The sequence below is a fragment of the Schistocerca serialis genome, chromosome 3 (genome assembly GCF_023864345.2).
Source record: "Schistocerca serialis cubense isolate TAMUIC-IGC-003099 chromosome 3, iqSchSeri2.2, whole genome shotgun sequence".
Classification (NCBI taxonomy): Eukaryota; Metazoa; Arthropoda; class Insecta; order Orthoptera; family Acrididae; genus Schistocerca; species Schistocerca serialis.
Window position 1 is genome coordinate 347,042,501 of NC_064640.1, and position 19,843 is coordinate 347,062,343.

General features: G+C 44.2%; 1 protein-coding gene across 5 annotated transcripts in view; it reads right to left on the reverse strand.

Moving 5' to 3' along the window:
• The window catches only part of LOC126470158 (protein O-linked-mannose beta-1,2-N-acetylglucosaminyltransferase 1-like), a 2,280,325-nt gene that overhangs the window by 1,239,744 nt on the left and 1,020,738 nt on the right, over positions 1-19,843 (reverse strand). For 4 of the 5 annotated variants that reach the window (XM_050097778.1, XM_050097777.1, XM_050097781.1 and 1 more), the window contains one exon: positions 11,662-11,706. The exons of the other annotated variant lie outside the window; for it this stretch is intronic. The gene's annotated coding sequence lies outside the window, so the exon portion shown is untranslated. The remainder of the gene's footprint in view (positions 1-11,661; positions 11,707-19,843) is intronic. 5 annotated transcript variants of the gene reach the window in all.

The following is a 19,843-nucleotide window of genomic DNA, read 5'->3' on the forward strand; positions in this document are numbered from 1 at the left end:
ATACAAAACGAGCTGCCTTTCTTTCAACTTTCTCGATGCCCTCCGTCAATCCTATCCGATACGGATTCCACACCGCACAGCAACACCTCAGAAGAGGGCGGACAAGCGCAGTGTAGGCAGTCTTTTCAGTAGACCTGTTACATTTTCTAAGTGTTCTGCCAGTGCATCGAAGTCTTTGGTTTGCTTTTCCCACGACATTATCTATATGATCGTCTCAATTTAAGTTATTCGTAATTGCAATCGCCAAGTATTTAGTTGAGCCTTTAGATTTGTAACCATGATTTATCGTGTAAACGAAATTTAGCAGATTCCTGTTAGTACTCATGTGGATGATTTCACACTTTTCATTATTTACAGTGAATTTTCACTTTTTGCATCATACAGATGTCTTGTCTAAATCATTTTGCAATTTATTTTGATCTTCGGATGACATCATTTATGTAGATTAGAAGCATCAGAGGGACTATAACACTTCCTTGGGGAACGCTAGATATACTTCTGTTTTACTCTACAACTTTCCGTCAATTATTATGAACTGTGACCATTCTGATAGGAAATGACGAATCCAGTCACACTGCTGAGACGATACTCCAAAGGCAAACAATCTGATTAGAAATCGCTTGTGAGGAACAGTGTCAAAAGCCGCTCGGAAATCTAAAAATATGGAATAAATTTTACGCGCCTGAGGATAGCACTCATTACTTCGGGAGAGTAAACAGCTAGTTGTGTTTCACAAGAACGATATTTTCTGAATCCGTTTGACTATTCGTTAATAAATCCTTTCTTCGATGTAATTCATAATGTTCGAACATAGTATATGTTCCAAAATCCTGTTGCAAATCCGCGTTGGTGATGTGAGGCTGTAATTCAGCGGATTACTCCTGTTTCCTTTCTTGGGTATTTGTGTGACTTGTGAAACATCCCTGTTTTTGGATACAGATCTTTCTACAGGCGAGCGGTTGTACATGGTTGTTAAGTACGTTGCTAGATAGTGTCACATAGACGAACTGGAAAAAAACATACTATATTTCGACTAACCAAGAGCAAAATCTAGTGAAAGATGTTCACATACTCACTCAAATAGTTTCGTGCCAGATACGATCTTCAGTTATTCAGTTATATTAAGGATACGCAAGGTGAACATACGTTTCTCCGTTCACCGTGAATTTGGTTCCTGTGAGTGTCCATTACATTGCGTTGGAATTACTCGGAGCACAACATCCGTGGATTGCAAATGGTCTCGCTACAGTGAACTGGCAGCAGGCTGCGCGGCTTTCTACCTGGCGTGCTTCCAGACAGAGGCTGTCAGCGCCACGGGCAATACGTCGGGCCGCAGCTAATTCCCGCTCCTTTAACCTGCGCCTCGGTGCTTTCATCTTGAGCTTGTTACAGCGTCGTCACCAATATCCGCTCCCGCGGCAGGCTGACAAAGAATCGCTGCCTTCAACTTGTTTAGGGGCGGGCGGCCGCCCTGGGGGATTCATTATGAACTTGGCGCAGCAGAGGGGCCGTGCCAGCTCCCGCTTCTTCCGCGTAATGGCCTCCGCTACGCACAAGAGGGCGATTAGCGGCCCGCACGCACGGCCAGCCGGTTAAAGGCACTGGAATCGTACTAACACTACAACGTACGAGCTACTGACATATAGGGTGATTCAGCTGCCCCTACCTATGTCGTTTTATGCAACCCGCCATGTCATTACGAACTGAGACATGTCCGACAGGAAATCACGAATCCAGTCACACGATATTCCACAGACACACAATTTGATCATATTTTCATATTCTCTCGCTCGCTTTGAGCAAACTATTACTTCTACAGAAAAAATGAATAGGACGTTTTTGTAGGAAATTTAATTTAGTCATATTTTGTACTGCGATACGTTTTCGCTGGAGACCACGGTTTTTGAAGTATTCAAGAAAAACGTACACAAGTGATCACCAAACGCATCACCATCCCCAAACTCATCCCTCACCAGTCAAAATTTCTAGTATGTTGTTCGTGGTACACTCTCCTACCACCGTACAAAAATTTCCGACTGCATGAACCATTCCCGATATTCGACCTTTTTAGCCTCTATTGGGCTACTGTGTACCCAGCATAGCTAGCTGTTTCGTTGATATTATTTTAACCGTGCCCATGAGGATAATGAAAGAAAATCGTGTTAAAATGTTCTGGATTGTTAGGCCTCTAAAATAATCGACGTTTTGGCCCCGCTGCTGGGATCTTCTTCAGGATCTTCCGGTGTCCAATACTGCTAGAACACTGTCAGAGAAGTGTCGCGTTCTCTTATACAGGTGAATTTTCCCGCTTTTGTGCTGGAGAAGTGGGAGTATTGGTATAGGTGAAGCCTATGACGATGTCCCACCAGTGGCAGCCACAAGAATTTTACCAATACTCCCACTTCTCCAGCACAAACGCGGGAAAACTCCCCTTTATAAGAGAACGCGACACTGGCCTCTGACAGTGTTCTAGCAGTATTGGACACCGGAAGATCCTGAGGAAGATCCCAGCAGAGGGGTCGAAACGTCGATTATTTTAGAGGAATATGACGTGGCCTAACAACCCAGAAGATTTTAACTTTAGTTACAACAGCCACGAAAGCCTGCAGTCTTACATAAAGAGAAACGAGTCTTGTAAAAATTAAGGTAAAACTATTTACGTTGATAATTCGATCCTGCACGGTAGTTTCGCAGTCAGAAGGCCCGACGAATACAACAATGTAATTCTTTATTTCAAGCAGTTAAAATTCACAAGATTTATAGGTAAAATTTACAAAAACGCCAGTTTTACAATTTCAAGTGCTTGGCTAAGCCGGTGGCGTAATAAGGCCAGACAATGAAGACCAATATAGGTGGAATGTGGGAAACAATTTGTGCAATCGCAAATTTTGGTTCAGTGGTAGAAGGGAGTGCCATGAACGACATACTAGACATTATGACCCGTGGTTGTTGTGTGTGGGCCTGTGATTGATTTTGAAGGTAACTTTTGTATGTTTTTCTTGAATAACTCGGAAACTATAGAGCCTCTAACGAAAACGTGTCCAGACAAAACAGTGCGAGTTGCATACAACGGCATGGGTAGGGGCAACTGAATCACTCTGTATGATGTAGAAGTGTGGCAGTAGCTTCAGCGGGTACAGAAGCAATTTCAAATGACTCTCAGTAAAGTGTTGTGGGTCCAGTACTGAACACGAGGCACCCAAGGCCTCAACTTGAAACATTTCCGCAACTGCTTACAATATCAAAACAAGGCTTATGGAAAATGAGAGTACTCAATGCGGGGAGTACTTTATTGTCTGTTCCTGTCTACAAGGATAGTAAACCACACACATTTCTGCAATCCAGGAGGCGCTAAATATTTGTAACATGTCTAACAAAGTTTGCAAACAGTGAATGTGTTAGGTTTAATAGCGTGGGAAGTACACAGCGAAGATGCACAGGACTGCAGGTTGGTTGGCTGATTTTGGGGAGGGGACCAAACAGCGAGGTCATCGGTCTCATCGGATTAGAGAAGGATGAGAAAGGAAGTCGGCCGTGCGCGTTCAAAGGAACCATTCGGGCATTTGTCTGAAGCGATTTAGGAAAATCATGGAAACCCTAAATCAGGATGGCAGGACGCGGATTTGAACCGTCGTCCTCCCGGCCAGTGTACTAACCACTGCGCCACCTCGCTAGGTACGACTGCAGGTATGCCACATTGGTTCCAAAATATTTCTTCTGACTAGTCCATTCTGCAGTCAAAATGAAAAACTTGAAACATTTGAGATATTTCGACGTCGTTGGTTTCCCAGGAGCAATACGACGATCTGAACACTAGCATGACTATTTGAAATTGAAGTAACGTCTCCGAAATGTGTCGTAAAAAAAAGAAATGAAAAACTTAGTGACTGATCACTCTGTATTTTTATTTATATTCTGAACGAAATCAGGGTTTTTAATGGAATTATACAATTACCTATGTAATTCGAGAGCTCTTTTAAAGAAGAGAATAGTGATTTTACACGGCGCGCAATCCAATTTATCTCAAAAAGAAGCGGAAACACTCATGGAGAGCGTTGTACCTGCAGGATGGTGGACCTACGCACCTGATCGGTGTTTCAGTCTAGAGGCCGATTTTAGAATCTCATGAAGGACCATGCACTAGAGCCCGCTTTAAACGTTTCCGACCTTTTCAACTGTTTTGTGAGACATATGGTTGAGTTTTATTCAGTGTTTGTAAATATTACGAGTTCTTTAAATTCAAGTGCTGTGGAATATATTAAAGCTATTTTGAACACAATGTTAATTCCAGAATGAGATTTTCACTCTGCAGCGCACTCACATTGTTAATTATTCAGTTACAGAGTTTTATAATGAGTAAAATTCTGTATATTTTTACAACGGGTTGTGAGGACAGTTAAGCAATACTTCGTCAGTCGTGCACCATCCTGTGCTTTGAAACGGAAGCTTATATTTGGAAATTATCCGAGTTCGTTTAATATCTCAACAATTTTCCCTGTGTCGAAAACCGAAATTTGCTTTAGTTGCCAGTACCCTCTACTTCAGAATATCTTTAAACTGTAATTGGTTTCTGATAACACGTCTTCTTAATCTGACTTCACTTTCGGATTGTTGGTGGTAGAATAACAATGTAACAAATACACTATTAAATGAAGTATTGACAAAATTTTCTCGGTTACAGTACTTTTTAATTTGAGCAGAATATATTTTCCTAGGTACCTGAACATGTTGCACCATGTAACAGTTTTCCACAGTTGGAGAAATCTTGGTTTTCCAGAACAATTTTGTAACTTCAGAAGAAAAGACTGCAGCACACATAAAGTGAATACTATCATTTAAAAATGGATTTAGAATATGCAGTACGCTTCAGAATTACACCGAGATATTTCGAGGGGATGTAGAAGTGTATTGAGCAACAAAATGAAGATAGGAACCCGTGTCCGGGAACGTCATCCAACGACGCTACAGAGCGTCGAAGTTACAGGTGCCGGCGCCTGTACATGTATGCACATGGAGGGTGATTCCGTGACGAAGTTACGAACTGTCATGGACGACGGAGAAGAATAAATGTATCAATTTTAGTGAAGGGACCCTGGTCCGAAAGCGAACAAGTCGCAAGTTATAAGCGAAAACTGTTCTATTACCTATGGAAGTGGGAGACATGTATTGGTACTGTTGTTGCTAAGATTATAGGATAGGTAACTTTCAGAGGTGGCAGTATGGACCAAAAAAAGGAAAAAAGGCTAGTAAACGTGGGTTCTAAAACGAATATCTTAAGACCTATGATCACTTATTCAATAGAGGGGATGTGCTTCACAGTAGCGAAGATGAACAAGTGCTCATGTAGCTCTTCAGGTAAACTCTTGAGGTATACATTTTAGAGTCTATATTTTTCGATGTTTTGATCCATACTACCATCTGTGAAAGTTGCCTGCCTTACAGTCTTAGCAACAACAGTACCACTACATGTATTCCACTGTCAAAGGTATTGCGAACGGTTTTCTACTCATTCGTTTCCGGTACAGGAACCCTTACCTCAAATTGATACATTTATCCTTGTCCATCATCCTAGAAAGTTTGTAACATCATCACGGAAACATCCTGTATATACATACATTTACAGGCGCCGGCGACCCTAACTTGTACGCTCTGTAGCGTCACTGGAGAGTGTTTCCGGACATGGGTTCCTATGTAAAACATGATACACTAAATCCGCTCTACAACTTCTAGAAGTGTGTAAAATGAATTATGAAACACCCTGTACATACGTATTCAAGCACTGCAGCCTATAAATTCGACGCTCTGTAGCGTCGTTGAATGGCATTTCCGGACACGGATTCCTACACTCATTTTGTTCCTCAACACACCTACTACAACCCCTTGAAATTTGTCAGTGTAATTTTGAAACACCCTGAATGTTACACTTCTATTATAGGACTGGCTAGAGGCAGATGTGTGAAAAGTGTTCCAAAGCACAGCAGTCTACCCTACTACATATGACGCCCCCTACCCTTCCGGTACATTGCACGTGATTTCATCCCCATGATGAGATCACTGTCCGCGACTTGATTCTCGAATTCTTTCCTAACAGAATGTAAAACCTCAGTGTATAGAAGGAGCTCCTCGGTGCCTTGCAGTTCAATTCAGCAAAATATTTCAAGCCTTTAAATTGAGATACCTATGGAAAATTATCTAGTCTTCAAAAGGGCCATACTCATCGGAAACCTAGATAATTGGAGGGAGATCACTTATTAAAGACGTAGAAAAACAAGAAAGAAAAATTCTAGGAAAACTTTGGCCCCATCTGTATAGGAAAAAATCTCAGGAACTATAGTAAGTTACTGAGAAAACCTGACATTCTCAGCAAGAGACGATTTACCTTGTATGGTCCAAGTTACGGATAATTGGATGCTTCAAACAGAAAAAGATCTTCACTTTCAAAGAACAGTTCGGTGCTTCAAACAAAAAGAGATCTTCACTTTCGGAACACTTGCCGAAAATCATTAAGCTGCAGACTAAGCGAGGACTGTAACCAACAGAATCGTAACAAGTGGCCTCCTGTGACGCGGCAAGGTAGGAGTAGGCAAAATGCAACAGGGAATAACAATATTAATGTGCTAATAGTAAACTGCAGGAGCGTCTATAGCAAGGTCCCAGAACTGCTCTCATTAATAAACGGTCACAAGGGACAGAAAGTTGGCTGAAACCAGACGTAAACAGTAATGAAATCCTTAACTCAGATTGGAATGTATACCGCAGAGACAGGCTGGACAGTGAAGGGGGAGGCGTGTTTATAGCGATAAGAAGTGCAATAGTATCGAAGGAAATTGACGGAGATCCGAAATGTGAAACAATTTGGGTTAAGGTCACGGTTAAAGCAGGCTCAGACATGGTAAATGGATGTCTCTATAGGCCCCCTGGCTCAGCAGCTGTTGTGGCTGAGCACCTGAAGGATAATTTGGAAAATATTTCGAGTAGATTTCCCCACCATGTTAAAGTTCTGGGTGGAGATTTTAATTTGCCGGATATAGACTGGGAGACTCAAACGTTCATAACGGGTGGCAGCGACAAAGAATCCAGTGAAATTTTTTTAAGTGCTTTATCTGAAAACTACCTTGAGCAGTTAAACAGAGAACCGACTAGTGGCGATAACATATTAGACCTTCTGGTGACAAACAGACCCGAACTATTTGAAAAAGTTAACGCAGAACAGGGAATCAGCGATCATAAAGCGGTTACGGCATCGATGATTTCAGCCGTAAATAGGAATATTAAAAAGGGTAGGAAGATTTTTCTGTTCAGCAAGTGACAAAAAGCAGATTTCAGAGTACCTGTTGGCTCAACACAAAAGTTTTGTCTCAAGTACAGATAGTGTTGAGGACCAGTGGACAAAGTTCAAAACCGTCGTACATAATGCGTTAGATGAGTATGTGCCAAGCAAGATCGTAAGAGATGGAAAAGAGCCACCGTGGTACAACAACCGAGTTAGAAAACTGCTGCGGAAGCAAAGGGAACTTCACAGCAAACATAAACATAGCCAAAGCCTTGCAGACAAACAAAAATTACGCGAAGCGAAATTTAGTGTGAGGAGGGCTATGCGAGAGGCGTTCAATGAATTCGAAAGTAAAGTTCTATGTACTGACTTGGCAGAAAATCCTAAGAAATTTTGGTCTTATGTCAAAGCGGTAGTTGGATCAAAACAAAATGTCCAGACACTCTGTGACTAAAACGGTACTGAAACAGAGGATGACAGACTAAAGGCCGAAATACTAAATGTCTTTTTCCAAAGTTGTTTCACAGAGGAAGATTGCACTGTAGTTCCTTCTCTAGATTGTCGCACAGATGACAAAATGGTAGATATCGAAATAGACGACAGAGGGATAGAGAAACAATTAAAATCGCTCAAAAGAGGAAAGACCGCTGGACCTGATGGGATACCAGTTCGATTTTACACAGAGTACGCGAAGGAACTTGCCCCTCTTCTTGCAGCGGAGTACCGTAGGTCTCTAGAAGAGCGTAGCGTTCCAAAGGATTGGAAAAGGGCACAGGTCATCCCCGTTTTCAAGAAGGGACGTCGAGCAGATGTGCAGAACTATAGACCTATATCTCTAACGTCGATCAGTTGCAGAATTTTGGAACACGTATTATGTTCGAGTATAATGACTTTACTGGAGACTAGAAATCTACTCTGTAGGAATCAGCATGGGTTTCGAAAAAGACGATCGTGTGAAACCCAGCTCGCGCTTTTCGTCCACGAGACTCAGAGGGCCATAGACACGGGTTCCCAGGTAGATGCCGTGTTTCTTGACTTCCGCAAGGCGTTCCATTCAGTCGTTTAATGAACAAAGTAAGAGCATATGGACTATCAGACCAATTGTGTGATTGGATTGAAGAGTTCCTAGATAACAGAACGCAAGCATGTCATTCTCAATGGAGAGAAGTCTTCCGAAGTAAGAGTGATTTCAGGTGTGCCGCAGGGGAGTGTCGTAGGACCGATGCTATTCACAATATACGTAAATGACCTTGTGGATGACATCGGAAGTTCACTGAGGCTTTTTGCGGATGATGCTGTGGTGTATCGAGAGGTTGTAACAATGGAAAATTGTACTGAAATGCAGGAGGATCGGCAGCGAATTGACGCTTGGTGCAGGGAATGGCAATTGAATCTCAATGTAGACAAGTGTAATGTGCTGCGAATACACAGAAGGATAGATCCTTTATCATTTAGCTACAAAATAGCAGGTCAGCAACTGGAAGCAGTTAATTCCATAAATTATCTGGGAGTGCGCATTAGGAGTGATTTAAAATGGAATGATCATATAAAGTTGATCGTCGGTAAAGCAGGTGCCAGACTGAGATTCATTGGAAGAATCCTAAGGAAATGCAATCCGAAAACAAAGGAAGTAGGTTACAGTACGCTTGTTCGCCCACTGCTTGAATACTGCTCAGCAGTGTGGGATCCGTACCAGATAGGGTTGATAGAAGAGATAGAGAAGATCTAACGGAGAGCAGCGCGCTTCGTTACAGGATCATTTAGTAATCGCGAAAGCGTTACGGAGATGATAGATAAACTCCAGTGGAAGACTCTGCAGGAGAGACGCTCAGTAGCTCGGTACGGGCTTTTGTTAAAGTTTCGAGAACATACCTTCACCGAAGAGTCAAGCAGTATATTGCTCCCTCCTACGTATATCACGCGAAGAGACCATGAGGATAAAATCAGAGAGATTAGAGCCCACACAGAAGCATACCGACAGTCCTTCTTTCCACGAACAATACAACACTGGAATAGAGGGGAGAACCGATAGAAGTACTCAGGGTACCCTCCGCCACACACCGTCAGGTGGCTTGCGGAGTATGGATGTAGATGTAGATGTAGAACAATATTAGTGTGAGCATGACGTGAGTTTGGAAAAGAAGAAGTTAATCTCATGGGGAAAATAAATTCAATCATGGTCGTTAGTTGAGCATAACGACATAAAAAAATTAAGAGCGGAGGAGCTCTTAATTAAAGCATTTACATGCACAATTTTAAATTAAATTCGTGGTATGTAACAATATGTTGGGAGGAAAGGGTAAAATGTAACTCACACAAACTCATCTGTTCATAAAGTAAGTCGCAAACTTCGGATCGTCGGTAAGATACTATCGAGCAGAGAATTTTCTACATAAGATGCGATTAATAAAACATCTTAACTATGTTATAGTAGGTAGTTTGACCGTGTAACATCCGTGTCAGAGCGAATCAACAGAGCGTACTGAAAGCGAACAAAACCACTTTCCGCAACTCAGAGTAGAGTATCATGGGAACTACGTAAAACATGAGTTCTAAGGCACTTACAGAAAGACACCAATTTTTCGTACAATTATAACATTTCAAAAACTCTTTTGCAACGAAGTATCTAAGTAAATCTGCCAACTTTCTATTCGCCACTCCTACAGAGGTATTTAAGATAAAATTAGCCACAAATTCAACAGCGGCTTCTAGACATTCTTACTAAGAACCGTAGACAAATGGAAAAGCCACCACTTCATGACACAAGCAAAGTACAGAACATTCTTAAATCACTAGCGAGGAATTCTTCATTTGTGTGGTCATATTGTCAGTAGCTGCTTTATAATTATTAAAGGTATTTTAAATGCGTCTCTGAAACTACAAGAAAATGCACATTTTGGCACCAAACGCGCTTCGTTTTATCGAAATAAAACATCATCAGTGGTCTGTAATGGGAAATATGTACAATTCAGTGGTCTATAATGGGAGACACGTGCAATCTGGATCGCTTTCTAGATCAAAAAACAAGTCGTTACAAAATTTTACTCATTATTTTACACGATTTGGTGAAAGGTGGCCGCGGACCCCCTAGAAAGAGCCGGCGGACCCCTAAGGGGTCCACGGACCACAGGTTGGGAAGCCCTGCCATAGACCAAGCACAATAGAAAAATATATGAAGATCAAGAAAATCACACACCTCTAGCCTTTTTAAGAAACTTCTACGTACACAAAGCATTAACACATAATAAACAGTTTGTAAATGACGAGTTAAATATTCGAAACCAGACACAAAATAATTGATAAATCACGTAATTGAAATAGACATTTCCTTTCCCAATCCTCCCTCTCTCACACTCCATCTCCCCCACCCGCCTTTCCATTCCACCTTCTCTTCACACCTTTTCCTCCATCTCATTGCCAACTCACTCCCCGTTCTCTCCATTCCGCTACTTCGTATTCACAGTTCACTCATCCCTGTGCGAGTCCACAAAACATTTCCTATCATTACTGGAGGATACATCATTTATGGTTACAATTCCTGTGTTAATGCAGTGTCTGTATCTTCACAATACAATGTCCTACATACATGCATGCGTGCATGAATTAACAAACGCTGTCACTGGCGATTACGGCTGTGTTAAACATTACGAAATTGATTCGCATTCTGCCACATCTGTAATCGCCAGTGACGATGTCTCATCCTTCAGACAAGCAAAAATGTCTGACTGACGTTGTATTGTGAGGATACAAACACACGAATCCATTGCGTCTCAGGCGTTTCTGGTCTCTGGACACAAGAAGGCGATAGAGTAGCATGTGCGTAGGTAGGCAGACATGTGTGTCTGGCTGTAATCGTCAGTGAAAGTGTTTGTTAATTGAGGCACGCATCCATGTCTGTAGGACATCGTATCGTGAAAAGGCTCGACACTTAATATCACTTCCTGATTCCTTTTCTGGGTCTTCACTGAGCTTGGCGTAAGATCTACCTTTCCTATCACACAAGAAGCAAACCTGTTGTGGATGCGCGTATCTCTGCAGTTTTAATCACCATTGGAAGTACATCGAGGTGGCCGAGCGGTTCTAGGCGCTCAGTCCGGAACCGCGTGACTGCTACGGTCGCAGGTTCGAATCCTGCCTCGGGCATGGATGTGTGTGATTTCCTTAGGTTAGTTAGGTTTAAGTAGTACTATGTTCCAGAGGACTGATGACCTCAGATGTTAAGTCCCATAGTGTTCCGAGCCATTTGAACCATTTTTTGAAGTACATCGTTCTCTACGTCCTTCGAAATACTATTTATTGGTGCCATTCTTTCTGACTGCTGTAATTTTAAAAAATGTTAGTGTAAGACTTTTTCACTACAAACGTATCAAACACAGTGTATTACGCACCTTATGGAGCGACGGAAGAGCGTACGTGAAGACTTCGAACTATACCTGGAAAAATAAAATTAAATAAATTAAAAAGCATGTAGCATATGAATAAATTAGAAATATTTTACAGATTGGGGAAACTCAGTAAGGACAGATTTATAGATTTTCATTGGTATGGGATCATAGGGAGGCTCTTCAAGCTACAAAAAGTGCCAATAGCGGTTTTATATGCAGAGTCCCACTAACAGATTCGCACACCGGACAACTCTTGTGGAAACACTGGGCAACGGTCAGCCAACGATAATTAGGCTAACCTCCAAACTCCTCTATTAGAGGGCAGCTCAAACGTTGATGAATTACAGTAATCTACGAAATTTTAATTTACAAAATTACGCTAAAATTTCACAACGGGGGTCTTATTAGTGAATGATAGTTCGATAGTCAGCATTTAGAGCTCTTTTCGTGGTGCAACACTGAGTACTATGTAGGACCTATACCGCTAGCAACGACGGTCACGGTGACCTAATTTGAATCACTAGGGTCACGTCCCAGGCAGATGGCATACTTAATAAGAATTACGTGTTTGCGGTGTTCTTGCTGTGTAGTAGAATCTTTGTCGAGATTCTGGAGTTGGAAACTCGTTGGGGGGCTACTTCTTCAATGTCCGAATGAAATGAAACATATGATTAGACTAAAACGCACTTAATGGTTCAAATGGCTCTGAGCACTATGGGACTTAACAGCTGTGGTCATCAGTCCCCTAGAACTTAGAACTACTTAAACCTAACTAACCTAAGGACGTCACACACATCCATGCCCGAGGCAGGATTCGAACCTGCGACCGTAGCAGTCGCGCGGTTCCGGACTGCGTGCCTAGAACCGCGAGACCACCGCGGCCGGCCCACTTAATGAAACAGAAGATAATGGAACAGGAATGGTTTCATTTACAGTGTTACTTCTAAAATACATATCAGTTAAACATGTTCTACTGGGATCCACTGAAAGCAATAATACTCAAAGCTAGTCATAGTCTAGGCTGTCGATACAAGTATCACGTCCTTTTCTCCGACGAAGCAGCTCCCAGTTCTTCATTATCCTCTACATTCGGCAACGGTTGTCTCCATTATACTGAGCCAAGGCTGTCTATTCACGTCATCCCGGGTACTGAACGATTCATTCCCTCAACAACTGTGTGTAAGAAATTACTGGACATTCTCATTCACAGTATGTTCTATGTGCCTGTGAATTCTTTTCCCAGAGAAATATAAATGAAACCTATCGATAGAAGCAATGCAATTTCTTTAAGTTTTTAATATACAAAACGAAATCAGTAAATCTGTATACCCTAGCAAAGAAAATTCAGTTTTAGTATTCGTAACGTTAAGTTTGGCGTGCTTAATTTTGTCATTCACAGAAAACTTCCGGAAAAACATCTGTCACTGGGGTTAAAAAAAAAAAAACTAACACCGCCGTGTATTAGTTCTTTGGTGTACCATGAAACTACTAACGCAATCTATCGGTTCTTTTGTGTACTACGTCGTGGTGATAGTGTCATAAAAGTAAACATCCGAACTACTAAGCTGAGCAGACTCCTAAAACTCTAAATTATGATATGTTTCAGTGATCCGATTTTGATGAAATAAAGCCTGTATGTAACTCCAGGCTACGCTCATGTTACCTGTGAATACTTCATGAAAATTCGTTTAGTACTTTTGGAGATTAGAGAGTTCAAACAGACAGACAGACAGACATAAAGGATGACTTCAGATAAAATGTTAAGTTACAACATTTTGTTCCTGCTGATCCGATTTTGATGAACTGAAGCCCATAAGCTGAGCTCCAGTTACGTGTGAAAACCCCATGAAAATTCCTATAGTAGTTTTGGAGATTGGAGCGCTCAAACAAACAGACAGACACGAAGGTTTTACGATATTATTATTAATATAGTTATTGATAGATATCTTTTATAAAGGACGTTTTATGAAATCTTTGACGGTGTAATGCGTTTTTTTTTTAATCAAATCTTTTATAAAATTTAGCGTGGCCCTAGCTTTTATAAAAGATTTGTCAAAGAACTTTGATAGTGTAATACGAGCGTAAGACAAACACTGCATGTGGCTACATATTGCCCGATGCTAAGGTAAGTGGTACACTTACAGGCTTCTTCAGGTGCTGCGAGTTGAAGATTAGGATTACTTGACCAATAATTACCATCTGGGCTTGATATGTCGTTCCTAAGTAGTAACTGATACGTCGTGTGTATTAGGAAGAGTCTGACGCTACGGCTGCAGTAGGATCTTTGCCAGATGAAGTCAGGCAGTGAGCACACATAACAGCACAACTCGCAGCACGTGAGGAAGAAACCTAGATCGATCTTCAGAATATTGTGAATAAACCGGAAACGACAACTCTGCTGAATGCATACCATTAAGCGCTATATTAGTAGCGTCACACCTGGCAAAGACATGATTTTAACTATCCAGTCGAATAAGTAACGTGTCTTCCTAACACACACAACCTGCCAGTTAATACATAGGAACGACAGAGGTAGCCGAGATCTAAACTATTCGTCAAACAACCCTAATCTTCAGATGCTCAGAATTAGGGTTATACACTCCTGGAAATGGAAAAAAGAACACATTGACACCGGTGTGTCAGACCCACCATACTTGCTCCGGACACTGCGAGAGGGCTGTACAAGCAATGATCACACGCACGGCACAGCGGACACACCAGGAACCGCGGTGTTGGCCGTCGAATGGCGCTAGCTGCGCAGCATTTGTGCACCGCCGCCGTCAGTGTCAGCCAGTGTGCCGTGGCATACGGAGCTCCATCGCAGTCTTTAACACTGGTAGCATGCCGCGACAGCGTGGACGTGAACCGTATGTGCAGTTGACGGACTTTGAGCGAGGGCATGCGGGAGGCCGGGTGGACGTACCGCCGAATTGCTCAACACGTGGGGCGTGAGGTCTCCACAGTACATCGATGTTGTCGCCAGTGGTCGGCGGAAGGTGCACGTGCACGTGCCCGTCGACCTGGGACCGGACCGCAGCGACGCACGGATGCACGCCAAGACCGTAGGATCCTACGCAGTGCCGTAGGGGACCGCACCGCCACTTCCCAGCAAATGCTCCTGGGGTATCGGCGAGGACCATTCGCAACCGTCTCCATGAAGCTGGGCTACGGTCCTGCACACCGTTAGGCCGTTTTCCGCTCACGCCCCAACATCGTGCAGCCCGCCTCCAGTGGTGTCGCGACAGGCGTGAATGGAGGGACGAATGGAGATGTGTCGTCTTCAGCGATGAGAGTCGCTTCTGCCTTGGTGCCAATGATGGTCGTATGCGTGTTTGGCGCCGTGCAGGTGAGCGCCACAATCAGGACTGCATACGACCGAGGCACACAGGGCCAACACCCGGCATCATGGTGTGGGGAGCGATCTCCTACACTGGCCGTACACCACTGGTGATCGTCGAGGGGACACTGAATAGTGCACGGTACATCCAAACCGTCATCGAACCCATCGTTGTACCATTCCTAGACCGGCAAGGGAACTTGCTGTTCCAACAGGACAATGCACGTCCGCATGTATCCCGTGCCACCCAACGTGCTCTAGAAGGTGTAAGTCAACTACCCTGGCCAGCAAGATCTCCGGATCTGTCCCCCATTGAGCATGTTTGGGACTGGATGAAGCGTCGTCTCACGCGGTCTGCACGTCCAGCACGAACGCTGGTCCAACTGAGGCGCCAGATGGAAATGGCATGGCAAGCCGTTCCACAGGACTACATCCAGCATCTCTACGATCGTCTCCATGGGAGAATAGCAGCCTGCATTGCTGCGAAAGGTGGATATACACTGTACTAGTGCCGACATTGTGCATGCTCTGTTGCCTGTGTCTATGTGCCTGTGGTTCTGTCAGTGTGATCATGTGATGTATCTGACCCCAGGAATGTGTCAATAAAGTTTCCCCTTCCTGGGACAATGAATTCACGGTGCTCTTATTTCAATTTCCAGGAGTGTACTTTAAATGTATCGTGCTGTATATGCATGTTTGTTTGGTGTACACCAACATTGCGCTTAAAATGTATTTTTGTAAGGGGCGAACAGAAAGTTCCCGCTCGAAGGCCGTATAGTCCAGCATCGATACGCCAACCAGGCAAAATCGTGTGGCCACTGAGGCTATGATCCCACCGACGCACCAGGTTGAAGATATCCGTTCGGGAAAAAACCGTGTCCTGATGGTCTGTTACTGCTTGCTCCACATCATCGTCGGACGGGAGTCGTCAACCCTTCAAGGCTTTCTTAACAGACCAAAGGCGTAATGATCACATGGGGAGAGATCAGGACTGTAGTCTTCCACTTGATTTCGCTTAACTTTGCGTCACGACATTTGAAATCTGGGGACGTGCGTTATCATGAAGCAGCAGTACCCCTGGTCGCAGTTTGCACAACTGCGGTTGCCGACAGACATGTTGCCCCATACACGTTCTTCATTCTGCGATGCGTGTCTACCGTTGGTTGTTCTTCGGCAGCCAAGAAAAGAATAATAGCACACTGGTCCTGTATGGACGCATTTGGTTATAGCGTCGCCATAGTTCACGTTTCCGCATTTACCGCACACATATCGGAAAGACGCAGGCCACACTAATTCCTTGTTTACATGTCGGAGCAAAGGTTGAGACACTGTCACTCGCAGTTTGTCAATTGTTTGAAGAAATTTTCAATTGTAACTGAATATAATCCCATCGTGTCTTTCTTTTGGTGGATGCTCTTCTGTGTGGATCCATTGCACAGTTGACACGAGGCTGTCAACAGGCTATTGGTCTCATCGTAGGGAGAATATAAAATTTCGTCACCGCGGTACTAGAAGGGGGGAGTGTGGCGGGCGCATTGCCATGATTCTCCTTTTCCCGGGAAAGAAACCCGATATTCATTTGACAGTAGGCTGAGTGTACCTGATGCCTTCCTGGAGGGACTGGAACGAGGAAAAATCTCCGCTCCCATCCCAGAACTTCCCGAGCCGGACTCTGGGGCTCTACCTGCTAGACCACCACGGCTCCATACCAATCATATTCTACCGGAAGTTGTAAACGAGTCCATACATCCAGCTAGTGGAAAGAAAATCACCAAAGGCTGCCCGCACTGATCGGTATGTCGGCCATTGTTCTGGAATTTTGCCATCGAGCCGCTCCTAAGCAACTTAGATACAGATGACAGAGTTAATGGGGTAGTAACATGTGCTGACCACTTGCTTGTTCAGGTATCTGCGAACTCTAGAGCACAGTATAACAGCACGCAACTTCTCATGAGTATGAGTGACTGGTACAAAAGCAACAAACTTACGATCGCAGCAAATAAATCAGCGTACTTAATACTTAAAGTCTGCTCGAAATAAAAGCAATCATTAAACTTGAAGACATCAACACTCAAAGGAAAGGAGTGACGAGATACCTGACTATTAATGCATAAATTGGCAGACTGAATACTATGCAATACAAGCGACCTGTAAAGACAATACCTACATATCGCATTGCCTGTTAGGGTCCATCGTATGATTGTTTCACGGTGAGCGCCTGGGTGCATTGGACATGTGGGGAACATGGATCCCCTGAGCATGTAACATTATATTGCAACGCAATTACATAACTAAGACTGCGGCGCAGTGCCTTGCATTGCGCCGATAGAAGTCGGACGAGAACAGAAAGCTTCATACAGGTGATGAGTCACAGCTTTTTAACATACACTCCTGGAAATTGAAATAAGAACACCGTGAATTCATTGTCCCAGGAAGGGGAAACTTTATTGACACATTCCTGGGGTCAGATACATCACATGATCACACTGACAGAACCACAGGCACATAGACACAGGCAACAGAGCATGCACAATGTCGGCACTAGTACAGTGTATATCCACCTTTCGCAGCAATGCAGGCTGCTATTCTCCCATGGAGACGATCGTAGAGATGCTGGATGTAGTCCTGTAGAACGGCTTGCCATGCCATTTCCACCTGGCGCCTCAGTTGGACCAGCGTTCGTGCTGGACGTGCAGACCGCGTGAGACGACGCTTCATCCAGTCCCAAACATGCTCAATGGGGGATAGATCCGGAGATTTTGCTGGCCAGGGTAGTTGACTTACACCTTCTAGAGCACGTTGGGTGGCACGGGATACATGCGGACGTGCATTGTCCTGTTGGAACAGCAAGTTCCCTTGCCGGTCTAGGAATGGTAGAACGATGGGTTCGATGACGGTTTGGATGTACCGTGCACTATTCAGTGTCCCCTCGACGATCACCAGTGGTGTACGGCCAGTGTAGGAGATCGCTCCCCACACCAAGATGCCGGGTGTTGGCCCTGTGTGCCTCGGTCGTATGCAGTCCTGATTGTGGCGCTCACCTGCACGGCGCCAAACACGCATACGACCATCATTGGCACCAAGGCAGAAGCGACTCTCATCGCTGAAGACGACACGTCTCCATTCGTCCCTCCATTCACGCCTGTCGCGACACCACTGGAGGCGGGCTGCACGATGTTGGGGCGTGAGCGGAAGACGGCCTAAAGGTGTGCGGGACCGTAGCCCAGCTTCATGGAGACGGTTGCGAATGGTCCTCGCCGATACCCCAGGAGCAACAGTGTCCCTAATTTGCTGGGAAGTGGCGGTGCGGTCCCCTACGGCACTGCGTAGGATCCTACGGTCTTGGCGTGCATCCGTGCGTCGCTGCGGTCCGGTCCCAGGTCGACGGGCACGTGCACCTACCGCCGACCACTGGCGACAACATCGATGTACTGTGGAGACTTCACACCCCACGTGTTGAGCAATTCGGCGGTACGTCCACCCGGCCTCCCGCATGCCCACTATACGCCCTCGCTCAAAGTCCGTCAACTGCATATACGGTTCACGTCCACGCTGTCGCGGCATGCTACCAGTGTTAAAGACTGCGATGGAGCTCCGTATGCCACGGCAAACTGGCTGACACTGACGGCGGCGGTGCACAAATGCTGCGCAGCTAGCGCCATTCGACGGCCAACACCGCGGTTCCTGGTGCGTCCGCTGTGCCGTGCGTGTGATCATTGCTTGTACAGCCCTCTCGCAGTGTCCGGAGCAAGTATGGTGGGTCTGACACACCGGTGTCAATGTGTTCTTTTTTCCATTTCCAGGAGTGTATGTGCGCTTTCGAGGGCGTAGGTCCTAGTAGTTACAACTATGGTCGAGAGGTGACAGCATCTTACGGACTATGAAATCCTAAATAGTCAAAACCATGTCTTTTGGAAGTGAAACTTATCTTCTGTGAATATTGTCTTTTATTAGTTATTGCTGTTACACTATACTGATAATTTTTACTTTATGGACCGTCTGACTACAACTGAATGAAACACAATTTTCGTGCCAAAGTGCATCGTCTTTATTTTCTAAAAGATATCTTCAGGGGCCTGGAAATGTACATATTTTTGCTATTTATTTTACATTTTGGTCAATGTACCTATAGGTTATAAACAGTTCTGGTGGCTGGTTTGATATTATGTATCAATATTTTGAACTATACTTACAGGTTGGTGTTGTTCCTCTTCTTATAAATGTCGCTTTGTGGTTTTTTTTCGCATATTTCACAGCACTAGGAACTGAATACTTGTTTTGATGCAATGTTTTGGTATGTGTTGCCGACTGTCAGATGGTTCAAATGACTCTGAGCACTATGGGACTTAACTTCTGAGGTCATCAGTCCCCTAGAACTTAGAACTACTTAAACCTAACTAACCTAAGGACGTCACACACATCCATGTCCGAGGCAGGATTCGAACCTGCAATCGTAGCGGTCGTGCGGTTCCAGACTGTAGCACCTAGAACCGCTCGGACACTCCGGCCGGCCGACGGTCAGTTGTTATTGCCAAAGATCGAATTTTATTGCCAGCTTTCGTTTTTTGTTGGCTGTGTGTGTGTGCGTGTGTCCAGAAGGCGAAGGGGGCGAGATTTTTTGTGGGCGGTGTGTGTGTGTGTGTGTGTGTGTGTGTGTGTGTGTGTGTGTGCAGAAGGCGAGGGCGAGGGGGGGGGGGGGGAGATTTTTTTTTTCCTGGTTGTATGAGGGACGATTTTTATCTTATCATTTCTTTTATTAAGTGTAGTAGGGAGCCTGTGCTAATGTATGTTTGTTAATTTATCACATGTTTGTTTTCAGTGATGGATTTCTGCATGTGGAAGTTTTCT